General features: G+C 48.4%; 1 protein-coding gene across 1 annotated transcript in view; it reads right to left on the reverse strand.

Annotated features, from left to right (window-relative positions):
• cxadr (CXADR Ig-like cell adhesion molecule) overlaps positions 1 to 27863 on the reverse strand; it is a 59354-nt gene that overhangs the window by 20733 nt on the left and 10758 nt on the right. The gene's annotated exons all lie outside the window — the stretch shown is intronic.

Below are 27863 nucleotides of genomic sequence, written 5' to 3' on the forward strand. Positions count from 1 at the left end.
CAGCCATAAAAGACATTTATCACAAACGCTGCCTTCGAAGGGGTCTCAGCATCAGCAGAGATCCCACCTACCCCAACCATGGACAGTTCTCCCCCCTGCGCTCTGGGAGGCGCTACAGGAGCCTCAGAGCCCGCACTACCCAATAGTGCGGGCTCTTACGATGCAGTTGTATCCCAATACAACTCCATCGAAAGACAGTAAACAATGACAGTTGAATTATTACCCAGCCCTAATATTGAGATAATAGTTTTTGTTGTCGAAACATTTTGGTTTCTTCCTCAAAATCCATGATAGGAATTGCAACCAGGATTCAATAAGAACCAGATTTGATAAGTGGAACCAGAATTGATAAATGCAAATGAAAGCCAACCCTTACGGACCATGTGGACCCACTAAACTGGAGAAAATAATACTGTAAGCAGTGCTAGGTGCTCGTATATATCTAAATCACCAGGGAACAGTCCTTTGAGCATATTGTTGTCTTTTGTAGTGCTGAGATGGAGGATATTGCAGGCGTGCGCCTTGTAACAGAAGCTTCTAGAACCTGTTCCACCAGTCCTGAGGATATAAGGGTATGAGCTACAAGTAGAGAGTACTTCCTCCTCTAATGATCATCAGCTCCATTTCAGCACCACAACTCAATTCCCTCTGAGAGACAATTCTATGGAAATACACTACAAACACACACACACACATGCATGCGCGCACACGCACACGCACACACACACGCACTTAAACAACACAAAAGAGTGACAGTCTCAGTCACACCCACTATTGTTGAGCCTGTGAGCATTTCTTTTATAGTCAAAGAATGCAAGCATAGCTTTCCTCCCTGATCGCTGGAAGTACAGCTGGGTTTCTTAGACTGCTTTTATGTGTCATTGCCTTATATGCATGTCTCATACATACAAGGGAAGGAAATGACATTTCACATGGACCACAGTGCCACATAAAAACAAACAACACGCAATAAATATTAAAAACAAAAAGTGCATTAAAAGCAAGAATGACTTCACAGACCTAAACATCACAAGCACGCCTGACACGGACGGTGAGTAAGACGGTCAAAAAGTCATTTTATGGAAGGTCTGAGTGTTCGGGTTGTTGAGGGACCTCACAGCCTGAGGAATGAAACTGTTGCATAGTCTGGTGGAGGCAGCACGGACGCTCCGGTACCTCCTGCCAGAGGGTAGGAGGGTGAAGTGGATGTGGGAAGGGTGGGTGGGGTGCTTCACAATGCTAAGAGCCTTCCGGGTGCACCGTGCATCATAGATGGCCTGGATGGATGGGAGAGCAGTTCCTATGATCTTTCCAGCTGTCTTCGCTATCCACTGTAGGGACCTGTGGTCGGAGGTCTTGCAGTTCCCATGCCAGACAGTGATGCAGCTGGCCAGAGTGCTCTCTATGGTGCCTCTGTAGAATGTGATGAGGATGGGTGGGGGGAGACTCGCCTACTTCAGACGCCGCATAAAGTGGAGACGCTGATTAAGTCTTTTTTTTGTTGTTGCTTAGTCTTAATCTCAGCCCACAGACTGCAACAGACAACTTTTGTTGAGAGCCATCCATCGCCTTGAGCAGAGGCAGGCGAGCAGGGAAACCACGGAGGTGGACAGATGCGTATCTGTCAACATCAACTACACAGACCGAGGCATCTGCATGACAGAAAGTGCCGCCAATTTATCAAGTGCTTCATGAAGGCTGGGGCATGTCCGAAAAGACGCAGACAGTAGCGGGAAAATGGCATTCTATGATATATCTATCATTTCGCCGGAACAGTTTGCCATTTGTCTAAGTTCCCGTTTCCCCTGACGTGTTATGAGGGATAATGTCCGTCTAATCAATGATGGACCTTGGTGACCTTGAGCTGCATTCATCTATATTACACTTTCGACAGAGGTCTTATCTGGTAATACACAAACGGGCAAACACAAAAGTGCAATTCCATGTTCTCATCTGACCCAGTGGCTGAGGGCTTTGCTGTAAATCTTCCTGGCAGTGGGGTTCAGGTGAGAGTGGACCCCAGGCTGGGAAGCATAGCCAGCCTGTGTGTGATTTAAGGTGGATTCACCATTAAATCAACAAGCAGGAATTTATAAACCGGACTAATCCAGACACCGCTGAAAAGTATATCGCCCCGGAAAGGCTGCTGCACATTCAGAGAAATTGAATTGGTCTCCCCCCCCCCCCCCCCACCACAAATGAATTACATTCAGTCATCACATTACAGTTAGAAAGTATATGCTAACGCAAACAAATGACAAAAGTATTTACGACATTTCCGTGACCCACACATCACAACTCATAAACTCAAGCGTTTAGAATCGTCTCCCCTGGTAATGAAGTCGTTTGCAAGAGACATGCGCCACATTTCCATGCTTTATTTCCACGCATCGCACTTTCCACGTGCAAGCACGCAGATGGCCACCCGTTTTGATGCGACGCGAATTACTTTAATGGAGATATCGGCTCTGCAAAAACCCCTTTAATCATTTTAATAAACGGGCGATAGAATGGGCATGTAATTGTATCCTCCTGAATGGGGGAGGGGTTGGGAAGAGAGACGGGAAATGAGCCCTGACAAAGACGATCTGGGTAGATCGGCCCCCCGTTCAAATCAATCACTGGCAAGTAAACAACAAGGCAGCAACGTAAAACACGATAAAGGGCTATAAAACAACACGGCTGCAGGGGAGAACTGGAACAGACGAGCCGTTCGGAGTCAAGATCCCACCACTTTCCTGACTTCTTAACCCGCAACACGTCTTTGAGATGGCTGGGGAGTTGGTAGATGAGTTGACAGTGCTAAAGCGTAAATGCAAGTCGAGAAGAATTCCGCATAGTGGGTGACAGCTTGGATATCTCCTACCGAACAAAAACAACAAACAACACAGCTAACCTGACACACAGGTTGACTCGTTGAGAGTTATTGATTAACACAACACAAACACATAGACGGTCCATGAACCCGGGAGCATGCAACTTACAGGCGGGAGGATACCTGCTCTGAGCAAAGTCTGCAGCTCGTGGAGAGGGCGGTCCATACCATCACTAGCCTGCATAGGTGGCTTTAACTCCTGTTTAGACAGCAAACGTAAACACACCTCCCTCCCCCCCCTCCCCTCCCACGGTAACACAGGCACAGAAGAGAGAGCCCATTATTCAAGTCCAAGGGAAAAGGGACAACTATGAAACTATAAACTGCTGATAAAATGCACATGCAGATGTGTGTGCATGCACACTGAGACCCACAGCAACACACACACACACACACACAAATAACCTTGAGCCTTGTGCTAAAATAAACTGTGCATGCTATGAGTAAGGGTTTGGCGCTATTGTGTGTGTGTGTGTGTGTGCTGACTTGCATGGCAAGTTATGCTGGCTAATTAAAAAGTGTCCAAATCTGCACGTCCAATTAGTGCGGCGGTCTATTCCGTTGCCTCCCAACACGGGGATCGCCTGTTCGAATCCCCATGTTACCTCCGGCTTGGTCGGGTGTCCCAACAGACACAACTGGCTGTGTCTGTGGGCGGGAAGCCGGATGTGGGTACGTGTCCTGGTCGCCGCACTAGCGCCTCCTCTGGTCGGTCGAGGTGCCTGTTCGGGGGAGGGGGGGGGCTGGGGGGGGGAATAGCGTGATCCTCCCACGTGCTACGCCCCCCTGGTGAAACACCTCACTGTCAGGTGAAAAGAAGTGGCTGGCGACTCCGCATGTGTCGGAGAAGACATGGGGTAGTCTGCAGCAGAGGGGGTGGGGCAACGACTTGGGACCGCTCGAAAGAGTGGGGTAACTGGCCAGATAAAATTGGGCAGAAAAAGGGGGGGGGGATCCCCCCCCCCAAAAAAAGTGTCTAAATCAGTGGTGTCCAACCATGTGCCATGAAAGGGCCTTGTGTGTGCAGGGTTTCCTTCCAACCAAAACACAGCAGCAGTTGATTAATGCCACCTTCAACCAGACACGGGAGGACAAATCAGCAAAACACGCCCGAGCGGTGTTGGGCTGCAATGAAAAAAACCTGCAAACACATGAGCCCCCCTTCATGGCACATGACTGGGCACCACCGGTCCAAATAACACTTAATGGCTGCCTTTGTTTCTGGGAGCGACTTCTTCTCCTCTAAACAATGCTGTCTGACGCGACATATCCCCGACGCTGTAACCGGGAGACCGGGAATGAGCGACAGGAATTAGATGGGGTGGGGGGATGGGGGTGGGGGGGCTTTTCCTTACACACCCCAGCCCTCGAAACCCTCTACCACCCCCGCTCCTGTCTGCCCTCCTCACACACCCCCTCTGATTGTGGCGCGTCGGTCTCCCGGGCCTTCGATTCTCTCCAGCCCTGCTGATTGTGGACCCCCTCTTTGTCGACGTACAATGGGGAGTGAATCCTGTCTCCTGGCAACCGATCCCACTGAGAAGGCTGCCGTGGCACTTGAGAGACAGCGTGAGAGAGGGGTGACCAAGATACGGGAGGGGGAGGGGGAGGGGGCGGGTTGAGTAGGTGGAAATAGAATGGGGAGTTTTTGAAAAGGGGGATTAGCATGTTACGCAGAGGTGTAGAGGCTTTGCGATAGGGCCAGGGTCTCCGGCTCGACTTCAGGCAAATCCAGTTTCTAGGTAAGGCATCTAGATGGAACGCTGCCACATCAGAAAACACCTGGTCCGGTACAGGAAATCCAGGAGTTCTGCTGCACCTTATTTGCTGGAGAAAAACATGACTCGAAAACCACAAAAGATTTAAGTCATAAAAAAAAAAAAAAATTTTTTTTTAAAAAGATTTTCCAACCTAAATGTAAAGCTCTGCATCTATGAAATGAGAGCCTTGAGGGTTTGAGAAGATGCCTCCGAAGCCAGCAAAGATTACTCTCACCGTGACATGTATACGGACGTGGATGCATGAATAATGTTTTATGCAAAGTGACTTGTCAGAGGTCTTCCAAATCAATGTGAGGCTAAGCTGTCTGGTGAAAGGAATAGCTTCGGCAGACAGTAATAAACCTTAAAGCCCGATGACAGTTTGACTGTCTAACCTCTGCTGCCCCGGGCTAAAGACCCCTCCAAAGCCCGGACTAGGGTCAAAGTAGATCATAAGCCTCTTTCCTTAGAAGCCTTTTGACCTCGAAGAGCAACCCCAGGAGACGAGGCTGTAAAAAGACAGGTCTACCCAAGGATATATAAAGGTCGAAGCTATTTTAGAGCTCCCGTCGAACAACGGCAAACAGGAGTGGCGGCACAAATGGCTCCATCTCGGTGTTTACTTACATTTAACTTCTCCGAATCGTGAGGATTTCTTGATATAAAGAAAAAAAAACAAACTTACATCGCTTCATCTCCACTTTATCCAAAATGGCTGCACTGTTTTTGCACCTGTGTGAAATCTGATAGCTTCTCTTGTTTCTTGTGGGAAAAGATGTGAAGGAGACGCCGAGTCAGTAAAAAAGCGACGGGGCGACGGGGGCTTGAGAACGTGAAACCACGACAACCTGCTCACTGCTCTAACGTACCACATGTCACCATGCAGAGTTTAAAGTCGTCATTCAAAAACAACAACGCTCAAAACAGAAATACTTTTAGCCCTCATCAAAAACCAAAAAAAAAAAAAAAACCAAAAAAAAAACAGGCTTGAAAAGGGGGAGAAGCCATTATTTCTGGCTGAGCGAATAGAAGGTGTCGAGCTAAAAAACAAAAACAAGCCAGTATAAACCTTTTGAAGAATGTGGCACTTTTTTCTTTTTTTAAACGGGTGACAAGGGTGGGATTAGCAGTAGTGGATTGTCATTAGAAAATGGCAGTCTGAGGGCCCCTGGATAGATAAATTAAATGGCCCCGATAACACTCCTCATCTTTATTGTGCACGCCGGCCCCCTGTGAACCCGCCGAAGCGTGTCAATAATGACAAATTGCAGAATACAACTTCACGACTTGACAGCCAGGGGAAAACAAAAAAAAAAAAAGATCCTTAATTTTCACCGCGAGCGCTCCTGCTGGATCATTTCAGCTCAAAGAAATCCGGGCAGCCGGAGACTCGGAGCGAGGGGTTGTGGTTTATTTAGTGTAGCGGCGTGCCGGGGCTGTTGAAACCATACTGATGGTGCAATAATGCAGTCTGAAAGCTGCACTTGCTGCACGGAGCTGCCGGAGTACATGACCTAAAGGCTGTTTAGACGCAATTGAACATTAACCCATGAATGGGTGATGAATGACAGGGGCTTTACTCAGACGCCAGGGCATTTGACAGCTTTCTGGGGAGCCTGTGGGGAATATAGGTCGTACCAGTGTTGTGAGCGCTCTCGGGCTACTGATGTCACACATGCCAGGGTGCGAAACGAACAGACTGTGATCAGATTACTTCAACATGGCTATAAAACCAGTGGTGAAACCCCTGACCCATCAACACACCATGTATTGTTAGATGACAAATGAAAGAAATTAAGCTTCTCTGTGATTCAGCTAGTATAGCTGACGGGGCGTCTGGGTGGCGTAGCGGTCTATTCCATCGCCTACCAACACGGGGATCTCCAGTTCGGATCCCTGTGTTACCTCCGGCTTGGCCGAGCGTCCCTACAGACACAATTGGCCGTGTCTGCGGGCGGGAAACCGGATGTGGGTATGTGTCCTGGTCGCTGCACTAGCGCCTCCTCTGGTCGGTTGGAGCGCCTGTTCGGCGGGGAGGAGGAACTGGGGGAAATAGCGTGATCCTCCCACGCGCTACGTCCCCCTGGCAAAACTCCTCACTGTCAGGTGAAAAGAAGCGGCTGGCGACTCCACATGTATGGGAGGAGACATGTGGTAGTCTGCAGCCCTCCCCGGATCGGCAGAGGGGGTGGAGCAGTGACCGGGACGGCTCGGAGGAGTGAGGTAATCGGCCAAGTACAACTGGGGAGAAAAGGGGGGGGGACTAATACAGTCAATAATGCACTTCAGAATAAACTGTTATGCTTTGAAATACGTATAGTAGTGCGGGGCGGTATGACCAAAAATGTGTATCACGGTATTTTTTAAGATCCTGGCAGTTTCGCAGTATTTTTTTCCATGACTGGGCCTTTATATAAGGTTTATAGTGGCTTAATCTACTGTCAGGAGTACATAAAATATAAAAATATTTTCATGTCAAGTATATAGTGAAGGCTTTGATTATCATAAGGTTTGCTTGGCCCCACACAATGATACAAGCTGTGAAGGGATCAGAATGCATGAAACAGTTGCAGAATGTGAACAATTCTTATTGTCCAATCTGCGATGTGGTAAAACAGAACTTAAAAATAAATAGATATGCCAACAACTTTAACAGCGCTTCCTTTTCAAGAACAATTTAAGACAGTTGTATAAACACTACAAATTGACCTAAAATACTCAAAGGGAACATTCAAAGAGATATTTCTCAAACACACTGCTGCACAAGTAAGAAACAAGCCTAATACTAATCCACATGATGTTATCCTTCATGCTAAATGGCTGTTGCTCAGTCACAACTCCCTTAGTTCAGGGGAGCAGGACCGGCGTTCGGAGTCTCCGTGTCTCGCAGTTTCCTTTCTCGGGCATCCCGGTTTGAGCGGAAGCCGCTGGGGCTTTTTCTTTGGTCCATCGGCCGGCGGGGAACCACGCTATAACTGAAACACCATTTGACTATGACCCCAGATCAAAGGAGACAACCTGCTGAATTTAAGCATATTACTAAGCGGAGGAAAAGAAACTAACGAGGATTCCCTCAGTAGCGGCAAGCAAAGGGGGACGAGCTCAGCGCCGGTGTTGGAAGTCTTTATGCATGCTCAATAAGCCAGGTAAGGAAATCACAAGAGTGGTCTCTTCTAGACTTGACTCACGTCGTGTCTAGATGAGACCACTTTCCAATGTGTGATTGAGTTCACGGTGAAGGCTTGTCTAGCACAACATGGAAAGTCCAAAACCACGCAGCATAAGATGTTCGACCTACTTGCTGCACGCCAGAGACATCGGCGGACAACGGACAGCACCCTCCATGGCAGACAGAGAGACGGACACCGGACACATGCCGATGATGTGGACAAGTGGGTGAAGAAGCTGTCCGACAGACAACTCACCCAGGCGGAGAAAGACATCCTTGCTAAGGGGCTGAATTTTGCTGTCACGCCTAGGCAAATCCCGCTAGTGGAACTGATCACAGCCACGGAATCGGCCATCCATAAAAACAACATCACGGACCCAGAAGTGGAGCAACTGCAGACAAAAGTTTCAGCCTGCCTCAGCAATGGGAAGCCGCCGCCATCCAACATCAGGCGAAACGTCCTCACGGATATATACCAAGTCCAGTTGCACTTGATTCAACTCCTTTGGATAACCATGACGACCTGGATGAATGAGAACATTCACAGACAACATCAGCAGAGGTGATAGAAATGCTCTCCCGACTCACAGTAAGGACAATAACGTCATCCTCCTAGATAGATGCACTGTTGTATTAGACCAGACAGACCGTCATGAGAAACTTGTGATGTTACTTGCAACATGAATACTTAAGGTTCGACTCTCATCAGCCACATGAGCACAAACTAGGAGTTAACAGGATGCTGTACCACCAAGCTGACAACGTCCCCACCGCCGTAGCGGAAGGGGAGAAATCCCTGATTAAACAGGCCCTGGTTAAGTGCGGTTATCCTAACTGGGCGTTTGTCAAATCCAGGAAGATGCCCCAACAGTGCACCAGCCGATCGAAGACAGGAGAAGGACAACAGCTGTGCAAGTGTAAACCAGCGGTGACTCCATATGTGGCGGAAGCATCAGAACAGTTGAGATGCATATTTTCTAAACTTCGCGTCTCAGTCGTTTCCAATCCCCAAAACATGCCGCGCCAGAAATTGCTCCACCTCAAGGATCGGGTCCCCCGGCACAAACGGAGCAATATAGTGTACGACGTTAAGTGCCGGGAGGATTGCCATGACTTAGCTTACAAACTTGAGGCACATTTCTAATTTGTGATATTGGGCCGTACAAATAAAATCGCAGTGACTTGTACACCGGGAAAACCAAATAGACGCTGGCCAAGAGGACGGCACAACACCGAACAGCTAACGCGTCAGGCCAGGACTCAGCAGTCTACACCATCTACCTACAGGCCAGTGGCCACTCTTTCAGGGATGAGGATCTGCACATCCTTGATAGGGAGGAACGCTGGTTTGAACGGGGAGTCAAAGAGGCCATCTATGTGAAGAGGGAACAACCATCCCTGAACCAACAGGGGGGAGGCCTAAGACTACATCTGTCACCACCTTACAAACAATAGTACGCATTGCCATCGTAACTCTAGTTAATGGTCACAGCAATTTGCATATGAAACCGATCGCTGTTTTCAGTCGTTATGCCACTCTATTGTTTATAAGGGCGGGGATACCTGCAGTCAGGGAAGACTGAAAAGGCCACTCAGATGAGTGATGAACTGTTTCTCTCAATAAACGTCGTGTCCAGAGTAACTGATTCAACTTCCTGTGATAAGGGCATGAGATGTGGAACGGCTGCACCATGTGACCCATTTTCACTTAGGTAAATAAATCATATTACGAATCTACAGGTTAAACAAAACCCCTCTGAAATTAATATTTGAACACTGAGCAATTCACGACACCAAATCGTTTGAGTTCGTTTGTGGATAAGCATGCGAAATGCCCCCCCACCCCACATCAGTGCGCTAGCAACGTCGCTAAAACGTGCTCCGAGGATATAAACAAACATGGCACAGCTCCTCATTTGGATGGCTATGAAGTCCGTTTTTAGAACGCTACAATGCCTACGTCTCTAAATCCACAAACTGGAGTTAGTTTTTTTATTAGTATGCAAAATGACTCCCGGTAGTGGTGAATTAGCAACTAACAGTTTGTTGACTCCGAATATGATAGTTTACATTAGCAATTGATACACGCTCGATACAATGTGACCCATTCCAGATTTCATGTCGTGACATATTTCATACAACACCAGTATGGCAGTATATGAAAAATTCATATCGTACGGGAAATTAAAACCGATACACCGGATGAAGCAGTATACCACCCAACACTAACATACTGTAACTCCTATTTAATTAAAATGTATTTGGTGTGGCATTGCCTGCTCGGTAAACAAGATATGAAAAGTTGAAGAATGACAGGTAGATGAAGGACATGGGTGCCACAGGAAGGACGGCGGGACATTCATGCGGTTGTATCCCTTAATGGTCACCTAATCAAAGGGGAAAGCCTTTACAGCGGTCTTTTCATAGGGACTTTGGGAAGTACGCTGGTTATCTATAGGGTTCACATACCATTTTACAAGGTGTAGGGCCGTGGATTTAGGCCGCCGCTGCTTGTCTAACCCCTCTCTGCCAGAGGAAGTGCTCACGGAGCCTGACACAAACCACTACCACCAACCCCCGCCTCCCCAGCAAACTTCCTTTCCCTCCATCCACCATTCCTCCTTCCCAGAAGAGAGCTTATTTATCTGAAGCACCCTGAAGAGTCAGATAAGAGTGCCTTCTCCCGAGTCTCAGCCTCCCTCCCGTGTGAGCCACCAATGGGCAGAAACCTGTGGCGACACACATGCATGGGTGCATGCACACACAAAAGCCCGGGTCCTCACCCCCAGGAGTGGTTGGAACCCAGGGACGCATTGTGCTTGGTGAAGGTGGGGGGGAGGCTGGCTGGCTGGCTGGCTGTGTCATGAGGCTGATAGGCAGGAGGCCAGCCCAGGCAGCAGCACAGATAAGCCTGCTGATAACGTCCTCATGGGAAACAACAAAAACAACAAACAGCCAGTGTACTGGGTGAGAAGGAAATTAAAAAGGAAAAAAAAAAAAAAAACCAACACAAAGAGGCAAAGGAGTGTGAAGGTGATGAGAATGCACCGTCTCCAGAGACAAGTTGCCTCGCCTGGTTTAGGAAATGCATCTTTGTAGATGTTGTCGGGAGGCAGAGAGGATGCGAACATCAAACAGCTGGAGTGGTTTTTTCCAGTCTGAGAAGACAGTGGGGTAATTACAAAATCATGTCATCCTCGTTTTCTCGGGTGAGGGGGGGGAGAAAAAAAGTTTCCCCACAAGCAATTACTAAATGCTTGGCACAAGCGGTGAGTGTGATTTGTGAAGTATTAAAAATAGAATATGTGTATCCTCACACACATGCGGCTTATCAGAGTTCACGGACCACAGCATCAGAGGGATAAAGCTGAACCAATTAGTCAAGCCACAGAGTTTGAGGTCAGTTTCAGGAGAGGTTTTAATTTCCCTCCACAAATAACTCTTTGTGGGGGGGGGGGATTGATAAAGGCCCAATTAAAAACAGAGGATGCGCTGGGTTGATGTTTGAGATCGGAGGCTTAAATTGATCACTAGCCAGTGTTTGCTGGTGGAGACGTATCGAAAGGGGAACAACACGGCGACCTGTCCGAGCGGTGCGACAGGAGTCGGGTGATCCTCGGTGACCAGAGCAGAATAAAACTGTGGATAGCGAGCCATTTTACGGTGCAATCAATTCTGACATTCCCTCTAGGAACTCCAATTCCACCCCAGCACTCAAGCGACCCGCTGTGGGAGGGCAGTTAGGACGGTGACACCGATGACCAACTGCCTGTTCGTCTTCACATTGGACTGGCAGCCAATAACGGCTGGGTATTTTTTAGAGCAACGTGGACATTGCTACGCTATTGGCTAGCTTCAATGTAGCGGTAGAAGACGACTCGTCTTCGCTCTCTCCCAAGTCACTGAATATTTTTGTTCGTGAAGTCCCACAAGTGCAGGATGACTCGACTAAAACAGATATCGCGTCGTCAGAAAGAGAAACCTTCTCACGAACACAAACAAAACGAAACGTTTTGTGACTTCATAGAACATCGCGTTAATTAGATGTAAATTAGGTGCAGATTAAAGAGGTTCGCATGAATGAGAATACATTCATTCCATGCGAACTCTTATTCAAAAGGCTCGGGTAGGAGCATAAATATCTATCTGCATCTTTACGCGTATTGTCTCTGAAAACACAAAAGGGGAGGCCAGACAGGTATTTGTCTTCTAAGCTTCTGGCGGTTTAATGTGAAACAGAAATGAAAGCCACATGTTTCACTGGGTGCAGCCATAGACCTACCTCCCCTGACACAGCATGTTCTATGTGTAAAAGAGGGATCAGAGCTGGGGCTGGGGTGTGTGTTGGGGGGGAGGGGGGTTGGCACAAATCAACCAATCCCACTCACATCCCCCAAAACAAATAGAGACTCTGATAGAGCCCAGGCCCCTGCCGGCGCCCCCCACTCCGGCCTTTATCCTGGCCTCAGAGCTCCGTGCCAGCTTTGATCAGGAGACGGCGTCGCTGATCAAACGGCAAGACACAACCGCTGCCACTCCATCCCCACTGCCGGTGGACCCTCACACACCATGCCTGTAATGGAGGGGGGGGGGGGGTAGGGGGCTGGAGAGCCCGAAAAAACATGAACACAAAAAACCATACAGACAACACGCTTACAAAAAGTAGGCCAAAACCCTTTTTTTTTTTTTTGGGAAGGGGGGGAGGGGGTGGAAAGCCCAGAATAGTTTCACACGCCTGTGCTAAATCATGTTAGCAGGGTGAACACACAAGTAGCCAGCTTAGACCAACAGAGCATGAAAATTATACTTGAACATTTTCCCCTAAAACACAAGACTCAATTAGCAATCGAGAGCCCTCAGTGCAGCTCCCAACTCTCCTGGTTTTTCAAGCTCATTAGTAAAGGAAATCTAGAGGGGGGGGGGGGGAAGACTGGCCTGAGAAAGAAAAGACCATTCACATTATTGGAATTTCTACAGCTCAGCACTTTTGTCGGCTAAGCGTTGGGCAAAACGGAGGCGAAAGTTTCCCTTCGCCGTCTTCGCCAGCGTGTGATGTTAACAGAGACGATATCAAATGAGGTCAACGTGGAACGGGGCGAGTCTTGTGAAGGCCAGGTTTACCGTTCTCACCGATAAGGAACGACTTCCTCATACCATCCGAAACAGATCACAGACACTAACAACTCTGGCATGGCCTACGTTTCAGCGAGACTGATATGGCGAGTGTGACCGGTGTGACCGTGTACCAGACTAAAACGTTTTAATTCGTCTCGGGGTGAACCGGAGGGGTCAACACAGAAAGACACGCACAAAGGACCTTATGCAAATGCCAATAATGCAAAGACCCTTATGGCTTCCTGCCAAACCACTAAAAGGATTGGGGTGTGAGGCCAGACAGCAGACAGTGCATAGGTATGTAAAGACCGACATGTACTCGGCACAAACGCCTCCCGATAAATGCCTGGGTTCCTCCCTCGTCCATGCAGAAGGAACAGGACATCTTTCAAAACTATGAACACAGACCACGATCTGTTTTCCTGCCCCAAAAAATTAGGAGCAAACCCAATCCAAACAGCGTGTTAGGCTGACAGAATCTGGAATCTGACACCCCTTTCGTAGAAGAGACCTGCTGCCGACTGATCCAGTTATTGCTTGGCTCAGCTGAATTTCTACCATTTTGTGTTGCATGCAGAAGTGTATTCGCTACACATGAAGACATTAACTTGTGGGCCTACGCTGGATGCATAGTCCACATGGTAACCTATTTTCTAGGCCGGGCAGGAGCCCGTGTGTGCGCCTGCAGCCGCATTGGCTTGAAGGCAGTCAATGAGTCCATCTTGCTCACGCTGTTGTTGCCTTCAAGGTTCTGGTCTAAATTTAGGTCCTCATCCCCTGCCCTCCGGACGGTTCACGATGGTGGTCCTCTATATAACTGTGGCGGGAACAGAACGGTCACGTGTCTTTTTTTGTTTTGGTTTTTTTTGCGTTGCCCTTCTGGATACCACCATGACTGACGAATAGATATTGGATTTCTGATGGAAGTGCCTTGGGGAAAAAGAGTTGATAAAAATACTTAATAACAATCACAATAAGATCAATATCCCTTTCAATGCATTTGCAGCACCCTTTCTTGCTAAGCTCTCTCATCCTGACAACGCCCACCCCACCCCCCCACCCCCCCCGCACATACATAATGCAGCCTTTGTGAACATGGTACATTACACAGACGGTCCTTCCTGTCCTCAGTGGAGGGGAGATGTTTCAGCAGGACATCAAGATAAGCGCTCTGTTAAAAGATAACAGGATGGATAATCTAACCCCCTCCCCCCCCATTTTCTCTCCCTTTTTCATCTCTCTGTCTTCACAAGGCGGTGAAACCAGAGCCTCTAGCTGTTTAAGACCGAGGCCTGTTCGCTCGGAGGTTCTCGCAGGCGGCAGGTGTAGCGAACGTACCTGAGCGTCGAGCCCCGTAGGAAGCCGGAGGCGCGGGCTGTCAGTTATTGTTACAGCTTAAGCTAGACCGCTGGGTGTATTTGTGCTTCTGTCTCACACATTCTGCCTACACATGAAGGGAGAAACTCACGACGACCATTCTGGTTCATGTAAAGGGAAGAACGCGAATTTAAAAATATCTTCACAGCACTGGTTTGGCGCTCTTTGCACAACAAGTCCCCCCCCCCTCCCCCATTTTGGCCATGACATTCACTGAAGGTATCTATTCTTGATGTTGCATTCTGCTACTATGCAAAAGACGATGCTTATGTCAGGCTGACATAAGGAAGAGCCGAGGATCTGGACAGCGGAGATAAATGCAGTAAGCCCTTAAAGCCGCAGAGCGCCGATTCGACAAGCACCGGGCTGCACAGCGCAAGCGGTGAACCCAAATTTCACCCTTGTCTGACGTTCTTCGTAGGTCTGTAGATCCCATCTGGGAAGGCAAAGTATTTATAGAAGTAGACATTTGGCGAGCCGATGACTTGGGATGCCGTGGCCAACCACACACATACTCCCTTGAAAGACAAAAGGACTATATATACATTGATATAAATGAATCTCATCTCATATAAATTAATCCCACATCAAATTACAGAGCGTGAAATTGCATCTAAATCGAGGAGCGGTAGCCGTGCTATTTTGTTATTTACCATGGCCGAGCAAAGCTGACATTAAAGACGTGGAGAAGAAGAAAAAGGCTTGACATATAGTGTAATGTGGAACAGCGTGGAGATTTGGTCTCTACTGAGAATGGCCGAAGGATCGTAGACTTGAAAGTTTCTCTTATCTTCGACAGCTCGCTAATCATTAAAAAGTAAGAGGTTATGGGATCCCTTTCAGGCTGTAGTATTCTCCTATTCACGACCAGCTGGCAAATAAAGGAGGAGCTGCAGGCAATCTAGAGTCATTACTTCTTTAATAATGCTTTACAACTGTTAAAAAAGGGGATGATGGGGCGCCCCATTGGCTCACCTGGTAGAACACATACCACATAAGGCCGAGTCCTCACCGCAGCAGCCTGGCTTCAAATCCGGTGCCTTTTACTGCATGTCATCCCCTCTCCATGTCATCCCCTCTCTCTCCCTTGCTTTTCCTGACCCTCTCTCTACTATGGCTATCAGATGAAGGTAGAAAATTAAAGAAAAATGGGGGGGGGGTGATAAGGTTGCTTTCCCAAGACCAATAAGATACATCACCATGCCTGTTTGTGTTTTCACTGTGACACACTACAGTCAAAAAGAATATTTCCTGCACTAGAAGCCTCGAGGTCAGACACCCAGGCAGAACACCCATAGAGGTATCGCCATTTTTGAAGGTTAGATTAATTAAGGACGGGTCCGCGGTGGTGTAGTGGTCTAAGCATCGGCTTTGTGTCGATGCAGTTGCCCACTGAGGACCGGGGTTCGCGCCCCGGTCTCGTCAGATCCGACTATGGCCGGACTCGATGAAGCAGCGATCATTGGCGACGCTGTCTTCGGGAGGGGGGGCGGAGTCGGCTTGTGTTGGTGACGTGAATGCGTCTCTGTGTGTGTCGGAAAAAGAAGTGGTTCGGCTTGGAGTCGCCTTGTCACGAAAGTGGCGAGGCGTCTCCTTGGAGACTGCCGGCCGGAGAGATGCAGTTGGCGAACGCATGCAGTACGAGGGTGGGTGTTTGAACTAGAAGAGGGAGCGATTGGCGACTAAACTGGGAGAAAGGGGGGGGGGGGGGAAATCAGAAAAAAAAAAAATTAAGGACATCATGAATGAGCATGGCGGCACGGTGGCGCAGTGGTTAGCGCGGTCGCCTCACAGCAAAAAGGTCCTGGGTTCGAGCCCCGGGGTAGTCCGACCTTGGTGGGTCATCCCGGGTCGTCCTCTGTGTGGAGTTTGCATGTTCTCCCCGTGTCTGCGTGGGTTTCCTCCGGGGGCTCCGGTTGCCTCCCACAATCCAAAGATATGTAAGTTAGCTGAATCGGCCACACTGAATTGTCCCTAGGTATGAATGTGTGTGTGTGTGTGTGTGTGTGTGTGTGTGTGGGCTCTGTGATGGCCTGTCCAGGGTGTCTCCCCGCCTGTCGCCCAATGACTGCTGGGATACGTAGGTTCCAGCATCCCCGTGACCCTGAGAGCAGGATAAGCAGTTCAGGTAACGGATGGATGGACGAATGAGTATTTCAGCTTCTGCATAAAGGTTACTTCATCTTCTTTAGGAACAGCATAAAAAAAAAAAATAGACACACCTCCGTAGTTCACAAATGACAACGTGTCATTCAACCTAAGAGATTCTGCAAGGTCCTTATTTCTCATACAATCTGGCCTGGGAGGATATATTGAGTGGGTGTAGGAGAGCGCTTTCACTTGAGAACCACCCCACAAGCCGACTGCCCCGGCCCGCTAATGACATCTAAAAGGGCCCAAGTGGCCCAACACCCAAGTGACCAGACACTGTTTAGGGAGCGCCGAAAATCAGGTTGACGACTGCATAATCTCAGCGAAAGTGTTGGGGGGATTCATTAGAAGGAAAACTGTAGGAGCTTACCGAGCACTAAGAGCAACGGAGAAATTGCGGTGGATGTTTGAAATTTGTCAAAAACTGAGAGAAAACCATTGCAGAAAAGCCGGGAAGAGGAACGGCTAAGAAACGGTTCCATTTACCGGTTAACTGGACTGAAAGTCAAGTTTTGTGGTTGGTATTGAATGAAACCCCACATTCAGTCCTGCAATGACACCAGTTAACATGGACTTAGGCCACTGACAGAAAGTCTCCCCCGGGATCTGCTGGCCTCACTGCACAGCTTATAAAGGCTTCGCACCGTCAACAAAACCCAGCCATCATTCGAACGCAATCTAGGTAGGCTGCAACATCGCTCGAGACACGCTGAGGCCCGATATAAAAGGTGCAAGACGTCTTTCAGCTCATACGCGAGCGAAGGGGCAAATGAAACCTTTGCTTCGGGCGGTGAAAGAAAGGCGCATCCTCGCTTCACGTGGAGTTCAACTTCGGTGAACTTTGACCGGCGAATTCACAGCCTCAGCCGAGAACAAATAGGTGTGTGTGTGTGTGGTTGACCCCGCTTGGCTGTAGTTTTCCTAGTGAACCGGGATAGAGGACACTTTTATTGGTGCTGGGTCTAACCAGCCGGTGTTGTACATCGCCCGTGGAAATGATAAACTGCCCCATAACGGAGATGCTGCCTGGCTGGCGGTGAGTCGGGAGACAGGCGACGAACGTAGATAATTTTTTTTTTGTCTCCTCAATTGTACTTGGCCATTTACCCCACTCTTCCAAAGCCGTCCCGGTCTCTGCTCCACCCCCTCCCATACATATGGAGTCACCAGCTGCTTCTTTTCACCTGACAGTGAGGAGTTTCACCGGGGGGACGTAGCACATGGGAGGATCGCACTATTACCCCCAGTTCCCCCTTTCCCCCCGACCGACCAGAGGAGGCGCTAGTGCAGCGACCAAGACACATACCCACATCCGGCTTCCCACCTGCAGACACGTCCAATTGTGTCTGTAGCTACGCCTGACAAAGCCGGAGGTAACGCGGGGATTCGAACCGGCGATCCCCGTGTTAGTAGGCAATGGAATAGACCGCTGTGCTACCCGGACGCCTGTAAATGTAAAATTTATCAATAACATCAATTCATATTTCACGGTATACAAATACAACTTGTACACCAATGTTCTTCCTCCGTATTTGTCCATATGATAACATATACAAGTGAGACAGCCATCCATTAAACCGCTTATCCTGCTCTCGGGCCCACGGGTCTGCTGGAGCCTATCCCAGCAGTCATTGGGCGGCAAGCCCCCGGGGAGACACCCTGGACGGGCCGCCCAATGAGACAATTAAGCGGAAATATTTATTTATCTTTCTCTGGACTTCAGTGTACATTTTCCCATTGCAAAACCAACAACCGTGGGTGACCGACAACCACAACCACTCACATGGACTACAAACCAGCAAACTGATTTCCGGGTGCATCACATCCGGCACTTGCTCACGTTCAGCACAGCAAGATACGAATTTCCCCTCGGCAGGCGATGGTCATTCGCCTGCATTCGGGCATGTAGGACCACAGCCTAACAAACTATTCCAGAGGCAATTATGCACTCTGACGTTCACGTTAAACTGAAACTACACTGCAACAAAGTTTCAATAAATTGCAACCAATGTTCCACACGAGGTCACTTAAAGAGCAACGAGGACGGGTGAGGCCGAGGACACAGGCTCAGGCTCCGACAGAGGCAGATAGGCCTTCTCAGGAGAGAGGCTGGCAGCAGTGTAGGCAGAAATCACAGTGTGGGTGGGCGCAGAGGGAATCAGGTGGGCCCTGCCTGTCCCAAGACCAATCATACTTCATAGGTTCTGAAACGCATACGTTAACCCAAAATGGGCCCTTACAACTATAACTGCCTGGATGCAGCACAGTTTAATCATACAAGCCTCATTCATCATCAGAGGTAACGTTACAGGCACCAGGACCGGTATAGTTGGCAGCCCTAACAACACGTACCCTGATTCTGCCGAACGATGGACGCTAAGCAGGTACGGGCTTGGCTAGTACTTGGATGGGAGACGACCTGGGAAAACTAAATTGCTGCTGGCGGTGGTGTCGGTAAGCCAGTAGGGGGCAGTCTTCCCTCTGGTTTTAATAAAAATCCCAATGCCCCAGTGCAGCGATGGGGGACGTGATGCTGTCCTTCGGATGAGACGTTAAACCGAGGTCCTGACTCACCGTGGTCATTAGAGATCCCATGGCACTTACCGCTAAGAGTAGAGCGTTCCCTGTCTCCTGGCAAAATTCCCAACCTAGCTTTCTCCATCTGGCCATGTAATCACCCCCCCCCCCTGTGTAATTGGCTCAATGATTCCCTCCCTCTCCACCTCAAGCTGATGTGTGGTGGGCGTTCTGGTAAAAAAAAAAAATGGCTGCCTTGCATCACTCGGGTGGGTGCTACACATTGGTGGTGGTTTAGGTGAGTCCCCCCCCACCCCTTCACTGTGAAGCACTTTGGGTATCGAGATAAACCGCTACATAAATATAAATATAACCCATTATTATTAACAGCATCCTATAGCCTGGCACAGCGGCCAGTGTATGGCTAGAGGTACCCCGGCGCCCACATGCTCAGCAGTGTTAAAAATGACACATGAATGAACAGAGCCTGGCACGTTGACCACATAAACCACACACATGCAGCATGCACAAACATGACCACGCACACACGAAAACACACGCGCAACAGCCTCGTTAATCAAGCGAATGGCTAGAGGTGCACCGGCGCCAACATGCTCAGTAATGTTAAAGAGGACGCTCGAATTAAAGCCGTTTTAAATTGCATATAGCTGGAAAAATGTGCAATGAGGGCTGGCTTCCTGCATGTTATGCAGTTGCGGAGTGATGTGTATTTATATTTATCCTCGTTGGATGGAGGTGAGGGCACGACACGTTCTGGTGACGTAAGAGGCTGGTATGTGTGTACACGGCACCTAGGATGTTAAGGATAAGGAGGACGGCATTGTGTGATCTAGTTGACCTGTAAACAACTGTATCAAAATATATTTTTTATATTTTTTATTTTTATTATATATGTTTATTTACTTGTTTCTCTGCCTTACATTTTTTTCATCTGCCTCCCACCCGATTTTGTTGTATTGTTGGTTTTGACGTGTCGTTTTATACTCGAACTAAACAACTTGCAGGCGCCGTTACTTTATAAATGATGGTTACGTTGAAAATCCAATAAACAAAGTTAAAAAAGAAGAAGAAGAAGAAGACGCGAACAAAGCCTGGAACTGCGGGCACATAAACCACACACATGCAGCATGAGCACACACATAAAACCCAACTGTACACCAACAGAAACAATAACACTGAAACAGGCAACAGGCTGGTACCGTCCGAAACGGCTACTCGGGATATCCTTTTGATGGTTACAGCAGGAGACCAGGCTGCTTGGTGTTGAACACCGGAATTACGCCATTATAGTCGAGCAGCTCAGTCGGTTCTCTTTCAGAGGAGAGCAGGGACAAAGAGGACAGTCTGCATGTCATCGCTGATGTCCCGATACCAGTTTTTATCCGACTGACAGCTGACGAGAGTCTTTCGACAGCACAGCTGCTGACGGGGGAAAGGGCTGAGTTAGCAGCCACATACATGTCGTTACCACTTGGCACTTGAGGAGAAACTGGAACGGGAGTAGGTGTCCGGCTTGAGAAAGAGCTGAATTCTCTCCCTCCTGTTCCTCCGGCCTCCTTTTTTTGACAAACTTGAGCACGCCGTTTTGTTTCGCCGTGATTTTTATCCTAATCTACATGAAAAGCAAGCAGCTAGCTAGCTAGCTAGTGGAAAGTAGGCTTCTGTGCCACTGTGCTGGCTGTACGTTGAGTGAAAGAGGGAGGGGCTGCTTGCAATCTGGCATTTGTGAAAGGCACCGCCACTCAAAACATCTGACCTATCATCATCATGTGGTAAACAAGAAGCAAGAAACAAGAATCGTTTTAATTTTATTGATCGCGTCGGCACAGTGGCGCAGCGGTTAGCGCGGTCGCCTCACAACAAGAAGGTCCTGGGTTCGAGCCCCGGGGTAGTCCAACCTTGGGGGTCGTCCCGGGTCGTCCTCTGTGTGGAGTTTGCATGTTCTCCCCGTGTCTGCATGGGTTTCCTCCCACAGTCCAAAGACATGTAGGTCAGGTGAATAGGCCGTACTACATTGTTCCTACGTATGTGTGTGTATGTGCTGGTCCTGTGATGGCCTGGCGGCCTGTCCAGGGTGTCTCCCTGCCTGCTGCCCAGTGACTGCTGGATAGGCTCCAGCACCCTCATGACCGAGAGTGGGATAAGCGGTTTGGATAATGGATGATCGCATCGTTTTTTCCCCCAATTAATTTCAATAGTGTAAGAAATAAGAAATAATATTGAGATTTTTTTAATATGCGGCCAACTCCTACAGCTTTTATGATTATGTGTGGTGTGCCAACGTCAGATTTAGATGGCACAGGCACATCCGGCCACACCTGTGGCTACGCGGTTGGAAGACGGGGGAAAATGCTTACATATTTTCAGCCGCATTAAAGAAAGATTGCATCGAGTTTAAAAATTACAATTAACCATGCATAACATAGCGGTTACTGACATTAGAGCAGCAGTGATTCCAATCAATTTGCAATAAAGTTACACACGATACACCATGTAAAGAATCACCATTACATTTTTCCTCTTGCACCCCCCCCCAAGGGCATAAATGGCATAAATCAAAAGCTGAAGGTTCAACAGCTGTACCGTTCTCAGAGGTTGTGTCCTTACACCCGTCTTAACTGCAGGCATATCAAGTGAGTATTAACCACAAAAACATATTACTAAGACGTATTTATAACCAATGAGACTGTCCTCACCAGCTGAGAGCATGAAAATGTGAGATGACTGCCTCTGTGCCTGGGCATGTTGACCAGATGCCTTGTCTCTTACCCCCCCCCCCAATTGTATCCGGCCAATTACCCCACTCTTCCGAGCCGTCCCGGTCACTGCTCCACCCCCTCTGCCGATCCGGCGAGGGCTGCAGACTACCACATGCCTCCTCCCATACATGTGGAGTCGCCAGCCGCTTCTTTTCCCCAGACAGTGAGGAGTTTCACCAGGGGGACGTATAGCACGTGGGAGGATCACGCCATTCCCCCCAGTTCCCCCTCCCCCCCCCCGAACAGGCGCCCCGACTGACCGGAGTAGGCGCTAGTGCAGCGACCAGGACACACACCCACATCCGGCTTCCCACCTGCAGACACGGACAGCTGTCTCTATTTCTTAACACTCGCCTCACCGTATTCAGGGAGAACGACCTAACCGGTCCGTGGTTTTACATTTGGACTTTACGCGCCGCCTCAACAGTTGTGGTGGTGCCGTGACTTAACGGTTCGATGCACGCACGCAGTCGGGACAAGGTGTCACAGCTTCGGCTCTTGCAGGCGCTATGCATCATGTCGTTATTGTCACCGGCAGGACCGCTGGCCCTGGGAGGGTTTGGAATGGAAAAGCCGACTGTTTTAGGTGATTTATCTACAACGTCTCTCATTGGCCCGTTTCTCCCTGCGCGGTCTCCGTACGGCCGATACGCTCAGGTTGCTGGAGCGGTCTGCAGCCTCGCCCCCCCTGCTGTACAGCGGCATCTGGCTTTCTCGCTCTCAAGGTCTCTCTGGCTTGCCTGTGTCCTTCAGTGTCCATATCAGTCAGCCCAGGACCCGGCTTCGCTGCAGTATATAAAGCACAGACTGTCCATTAAGCACACCTGAGGCTGATCGCTAATCAGCCTCCCATACTAACAGGAACGTCTGCTCTCCCGCCACCCGCACGCCCTCCCTCCGAGAGTAGCGGGGTGCAGTTTAACGTCGGCCGTCACCGGTTGCTCCATCCCAGAGGGATTAGTAGCGGAGCTGATGTTCCTTCAAACCCTGCAAACGAAACTGCGTGCCATTTGTGGCAGCGTGATGGAAGGAGGGGGAGGGGGCACTTCACTCTCGATTATCGGCCATTCAGAGGGAGCCAGCGAGCGAGGCTATGTGTACCCATAAATTATACATGAGCTCCATTAAGACACTTTACAGCTGGTTCCTCAAGAGCCCACAAACCCGGCAAGAACTGCAGCCTGGCTGTCCCACCGTGCCAGCTTATTAAATCAGGAGCGCTCATGATTAAGGTTGTGCAGTAATGTGCCTTCTGACCATCATAAACCAGCCAGTCGCAGGGCTATTTTCAGTTCAATCTCATCTCTCTGGAGGGTGGCTGGGCCAGCTGCCGATTTCCTCATATGCTGGTGAGATGCACTATAGTAATTAAACGAGTGTCTGTTGTGGCTTGCTGACCTTGCCGTGTGGCTCAGGCGCGGAGGCTTTTCCAGGCCCGACTCTCACAGATGTCCAGGACATTCTGCCTTAGACGTATATCCGGCAACTTCCCGATAGTGATAAACCAGTAACCGAACAGGTGGCAGTGGGGAGCGGCGGGCCTGAGCAATGAAGGTTAAGGGCTGATAGGGGAGGTGGCAAACTGCTGCACTTTTTGGACACCTGGTTCTTAAGGTAGAGCCAACAAAACAAATGCAATTAAATGTGGTTAAGAGCCATCGACACCTTAAGTAAAAAACAAAACATCATAGTATCTACATCAAAACAGAATTGATTTAGACTGGGGGGGGGGGCGACTAAAAGAAGGCACAGCAGAGACTATTTTCTAAGGCGTCTCAAGAGTTTTGGTACAAGTGCCAAAGTTCTTATGAACTTTCATCCCAGTACCATTGAGAGAGTGTCTTGACAGGCTGTGTCACAGTGCGGTTTGGCAACCCGACTGCTCAGGTCTGCAGACTGCTTCAAAGGACTGTAAAGATATCAGCAGCAAAAATCACCGGCACGCAACTACCACAACTTGTTTACACCACTCGCTGCAAAAGGAAAGCCCAACACATCATCGAGGACACCCGCCACCTCGCTCATGTTCTGTTCTCACGCTTTCCACCCGAAAATGCTGCCCGAGCATCACATTGCACACCACCCGTCTCGGTAACACAACGGTCCTTTAGTGAAGTAAATCTGAATTCGTTTGTCCGAGACGGCTGAACGAGGCGACTATTAGTAGACAACCTACTTTTTTTTTCTTTTTTTGCCATCGTCAGCTGTTCTTGAAAAAGCAAATAAGAAAGCTAGCTAGCTAGCTACGCTACGTTTTCATGACCGCTGTAATGCTGTGCTCGTGGGCAGATCAGAGGGAGGGGGGGAGGAGGGGGATGATAGACCACATCAACTGTGTGTGCTCTCGTGCTGTCAAAAGCAATGGTGTATTTTGAGACTAATTAATTCAGTATTATTTTAAATTGAATTGTTTGTTTAGTTCACCATCAGGCTATATTTTATGTTATTATTTAAAAAAAAAGCATATTACAAAAATATTTTTTACTGAACTGCTCTGCATGTCCGTGTTAATGACCTCGCGTGCCACCGTGGGCACGCCTGCCATAGGTTGCCGACCCCTGCTTTAAGGTCTCCTCTTTAACTGAATGGATGAAATGACCCTCTGGTGAATGAGAAGATGAATAAGTCCATTATCAAGATCAGAACTGTTTCCACTACTAAAAGAATTCAATTTATTTTAGATGAGGTCACAAAGTGTGTCACAAAAAAAAGAAAATTCCAAGGTTCTGACTTTTATGAAAACCTCTACAAACATGATTGGGACACAGTTCAAAAACACATTCTGACTATACCGCGAGTCTTCACGTCCTCCTCTCTCCATCTGAAAACGTAAATGCCTCCGAAGTCCTGCATCCCATCGACGTATCTGGAATAGGCACGTGGTGGAAACCCTGCTTAAAGCGAACCACAGCTGCACAAAGCCGACCGACGTGACAAAGCCCAGTCTGACCGGCTCCGAGTACAAACACCTACATCAACCTTTCACCTCAAGATACTTCCTGAACAAAACCTAAGGATTAGTGGCACAGTCGTTACCAGGTCCTTGTTTACCGAGGAATATGAGGAAGAAATGGGAATTGCTTAAGGATGTTTGCTGCATCTTTATCAATAGCCATTTATTATTCAGGAGCGTTATAAAATGTAATTATAGAACTACCTTGAAACGATCAGATCAGCAAACACTTTTTTTTCTAAATGTTTGATTGATAAAAGATGTGACATTTTGAGCATAGTAAATCTGATATGAGTCTTATAAATCCTTATTTCCCTGCACAGAGTGGATATTGCAATGTTTCATTATGACCGAGGCCATGTGTACTTTGCGATGATGGACAAAGACCGACTTGAATACTAAATGCATAAGAAACGAGTTTGAGGCAATTAATCGAGGATGCTTTTTTTTTCCCCACAGCTGGTGATTATTTGCCTTTTTCTCCATAACCCCAGTCTACAATCTGTAATGTTTTTCAATGAGATAAAGATGCTAAAAATGGCCCCATCACCAGCTGCTCCCACTCCCCCCCCCACACACACACACAAAACTCGCTGTTTCTCCTCAAGAAATCCACCCCATCTTCTGCCTTTGTTGCTTATTTTTCAAATCTAATCACCCTGATGATCTTAGCGGGGGCGGGGGGGGGGGGTTACTGCTATAATCATACTCATACAACCCTGAGCATTGACCGTTCACAGTACAGTGCACGCATTACAGCTGATAGCGTCCATCTCCAAAGCCATTTGCTCTCGTTTAACATCACCTCTCTCCCAAAAAAACCCCCCCTCATAATAATAATTTATATCCAGGTCTTTTACACGACAAGGTGAAATGATTCCTTTGCCAGTGCAAGGCTGATACTAACGCTATCTTGTTGCAACGCGTCATGGATAGCCTAACAAGCGGGTCCGGCGTGCACAGAGCCGAGCTGACACCTAGCTAGCAGGTACGGCGCAGGAGACCGCTCACCAGCACCTGCAGATGCAGCACCCTGGGGACCCGCCTGCCACATCGAGTATCCTCACACGGGGGACGGCTGGCTCACATGCCGTGAGAGCATTGTGCAGAAAGAACCGGAATAGGTAGTCATAAAGGGCAGGAAAAGAGAGGAAATAAAAAAAGCAATGTAATTTCAAGCCCGGGAGCAGAGACGAGACTGACGTTTGGGTGCTCGGGAGGACCGGATTACTGACTGTTGAATTATTTGAAATGCCACACATCTAATTTCGGTAAACAAGAAAACTCTCGTTAAAAAAGTTAACTCGCAACCCCCAAAGACTTGAAGACGGGGGAAAATTGGATGAAAGAACGACGGGTTTCATCCAAGTTGTCCTTATGCATGCTCCATAGTGCAGGTAAGAAAATCACATAAAGCTAAATCGGTTCCTCTGGACACGATGTTTATTGAGTGATTATTCTCTCAATAAACGTTGCGTCCAGATGAACTGATTTAACCTTCCGTGATTTCATCCAAGCTCTTCGGGCGATGAAAACGATAGCTGGCGTGAAGGAGCGTCACTTGGGATTTCATGTCAAAATTACTCGTTAAATAAGGCTGTTTTTTTTTTTTTGCGGACGGTATCGTCTACATTTCTGAAATATCAAATTAATGAGTTCCAGGTAGCAACATTTCTTCCAAAACCAAGGGTTTTGCAATTGAAACTCTTCAAATCTCCTTCACTGGCATGAGTCCAGAGCTCCCCCCGTGTCTTGCAGTTCATCTACAGAATGAGGACGGTTTAAGGGGCGGGGTTATGTCCTCATTAAGGGGGTTGTTGTGTGTGTGTGGGGGGGTGGGGGGCTGCCCAGGTGTGAGCATCAAGTGGCAAAGTGATGAATGTGCCGGGCGGGTTTATTGCCTCAACGGAGACGTGCCTTGATGATGACTGATGTGTTCGGAGAAGAGGGGAGAAACAACGGCACCGTGACCTTCGTTCAAAGGACGGGTTACACGGAGGGGGGAAAGACATTTCTCTCCCCCGGTACAATCTCTACTCACCCAGGACTGAGGAATTTGGGCGGCGGGGGGGAGGGGGGGGGGTGTTGTAATGCAATTTCAAAAAAAGGTGCCAGTTCCGGATGACCACTTGTTCAGGATGAATGAGGGACCCCTGTGATGTCCCTCAATTTACTGATCCCAGCTTGGATGTAAATCATCATGATCTAAACTGCACCGCGGTTGGTTAAACAAGCGTTATTTCACCACTAACGTCAGTCATCTCTCTCTCGCAGGAAGACATGTGCGGTTATCTGGACTTCGCCGGCTGCCGTCCTTTCAAACGCTTCCGTCCGAGAGATAAACGGGACACTTTGATCTCCAAAGGGATTTTATTTAGCCCATCATAGTCCAGCTTGGTACGAGTCTCTGCGGCGCGCCGGTAGCCGTTGACGCGTCTGCACGAAGGTCAAAAATCTCCTTCGGCACAACCTCGGCCGGGTTATTTGGGCAAACCCCCGATGTGTTATGAAAACTGCATCAGTTAGACTCCTACATTACGAAGAGTTATTACGTCGAGGAGGTGTCGATTTAATTTTACTCAACACAGCGGGCGACTTGCACAGCTTTCTCCTTTCTCCACTTTACAAATTTGTAAACTTGGCAGATTTGTAAAGTTTACAGATATGGGAGATTTTGTGAGCGTTAAAACTAGGGACGTTTTTGGTTAATAGTCACAATAAAAAAGGGACCTGTGTGTGTTCTGTGCAAACCACTCCAGTTAAAAAAGGGTAAGAGCACATACTTAAAACTTCTCCTTTTCTAACCAGCGTTGTCCGCTGGCAGGAGGGGTGGGCGGGTGTATGGTCACTGACTGAGCGCTACAAACTTCAGCTGATTAACACAATCGAAAAGTTAAAACGATCAGCAACATTGAAAATGTGTTAATTTTGATTAGAAACACAACATTAAGCCATGGATTTTTTAAGTGCCATTACCTCCATAACCTGCAAAGGTCACGTACCACCACAGACTATATGTTTCCATGTACAACCCATCAAAAAGAGATGGGGGACGGTGTTAACGCTCTTTTCAAAGGAGCCTTCATTTCAAAAATGTAGGAACAGAGAATTCTAGGGACACGCTTTGAAAAGTTAAAATTCAAAGACATCCATCCACCCGTCCATC

Source organism: Lampris incognitus, chromosome 8 (assembly GCF_029633865.1).
Source record: "Lampris incognitus isolate fLamInc1 chromosome 8, fLamInc1.hap2, whole genome shotgun sequence".
NCBI lineage: Eukaryota > Metazoa > Chordata > Actinopteri > Lampriformes > Lampridae > Lampris > Lampris incognitus.